Source organism: Tupaia chinensis, unplaced genomic scaffold, assembly GCF_000334495.1.
Source record: "Tupaia chinensis unplaced genomic scaffold, TupChi_1.0 Scaffold141414_1, whole genome shotgun sequence".
In the NCBI taxonomy this organism is placed as follows: domain Eukaryota; kingdom Metazoa; phylum Chordata; class Mammalia; order Scandentia; family Tupaiidae; genus Tupaia; species Tupaia belangeri.
This window is the reverse complement of record NW_006201276.1, coordinates 571,870-573,388: the sequence shown is the minus strand read 5'-3', so window position 1 is coordinate 573,388 and position 1,519 is coordinate 571,870. Positions and strand designations below refer to the sequence as shown.

The following is a 1,519-nucleotide window of genomic DNA, read 5'->3' as shown; positions in this document are numbered from 1 at the left end:
AGTGTCTTGTCCAAGGCAGAGCTGCAGTGAGAAGGGGCTTGTTTAAAACACCACACACTAGAGCTATCCTGGTGGGCTACACTTTTGAAAGGCCCTGAGTGGAGCCTAGCCAGAAGTGGAAGGATACTCTAGACTGCCCAGAGAGGTTTGTCAGGACCAGTGCTGGGCTGAAGTACCAAGGTACCATGAGGCTTCGGTATTTAAGAGATTATGACTGGGACCAGCAGTTGGCATAATGGCTATGTTGTTGGACTCCCATGTAGTCAACCACGATTCAAGTCCCAGACCCAATGGCTCAAACTCACGCCAGGCACATGTGCGTGCGTGCCCAAGATCCCGAGAGGAGAATGGATGAGAAGAGATTGCGGTGTGGCCATCCCCCCTGGGGGTGATTTCTTACTTTCTATCTCTGTCTTTCTGGTGAGCGCATGAACCCTACAGCAAAAACATCTCCCCCCCAAAAAAAGAGACAGAGAGAGAGAGAGATAGAGCATCTGAAACCCACAATGTTAAAAAACAGAACTTCTATAAAAACATTAAGGATCATCCCATTGGTCTTCCTAGAAAATGGATCTCTAATTTCAGTAATAAGAACATGAAGGAGGTTAAGAAATCTCCAAACGGTTGGCTGCTTATATAAATAGAACATTTGGACAAGCTGTGAAAAGCCCAAATAAATTACGTAAGGTGATCTATTGCAGAAAGAAAGTTCATCATCCCTTTCCAAATCCTTGTTACAGAAAAATACAGTCCTCTAGAAGTGGGGGCTGTGACATGGCAAATAAAGAAAGTGTATGTGTGCAGGTCACCTGCTTGAAAAGTTGTACCATGATAGTCAAACATATTTAGTTAATATGTGATTCTGGTTCTTCACAGACAGAAACCCTATCATCAAAATATAGGTTTTTGTTTTGTTTTGTTTTGTTTTTGTTTTTGTTTTTGTTTTTGTTTAGGGAAAAAGTAAGAGATTATAAGTGTAATGATTCTAAAAGAGTAACAAATACTTGAGTTTTCTTTTTTCTTTTCTTTTTTTTTTTTTGGAGGTTTTTGCTAGAGGGTGCGTGCACTCACCAGAAAGACAGAGAGACAGCAAGACAGAAAACGAGAAATCATCCCCCCAGCAGGGATGGTCATGCCACAATCCCTTCTCTTCCATTCTGTTCTCAAGATCTGGGGTATGTGCATATGTGCCTGGCGTGAGTTTAAGCCACTGGGTCCAGGACTCAAACTGCGGTTGACTGCATGGGAGTCCAGCAACATAGTCACCATGCCAACAGCTGGTCCCAGGTAACCTTAACTTTCTAGAGAAAGAGAAGTATAAGTGAATTTGTAGTTTATTTGGTGAGGATAGATGATCTCGGAGTTGTGGTAGATTATCTTTCTGTATTGACTGATAGTTTACAGGAAGGAAAACTATATATCTCATTTGACTTCTGTGTAAGACTTGTTGCCTCGGGACCAGCAGTTAGTGTAATGGCTATGTTGCTGGACTCCCACGTGGTCGACTGCGGTTCGCGTC

The 1,519-nt window shown here is 42.7% G+C and overlaps 1 pseudogene; it reads left to right on the top strand.

Annotated features, from left to right (window-relative positions):
- LOC102488220 (KATNB1-like protein 1) overlaps window positions 1-1,519 on the top strand; it is a 2,454-nt pseudogene that overhangs the window by 167 nt on the left and 768 nt on the right.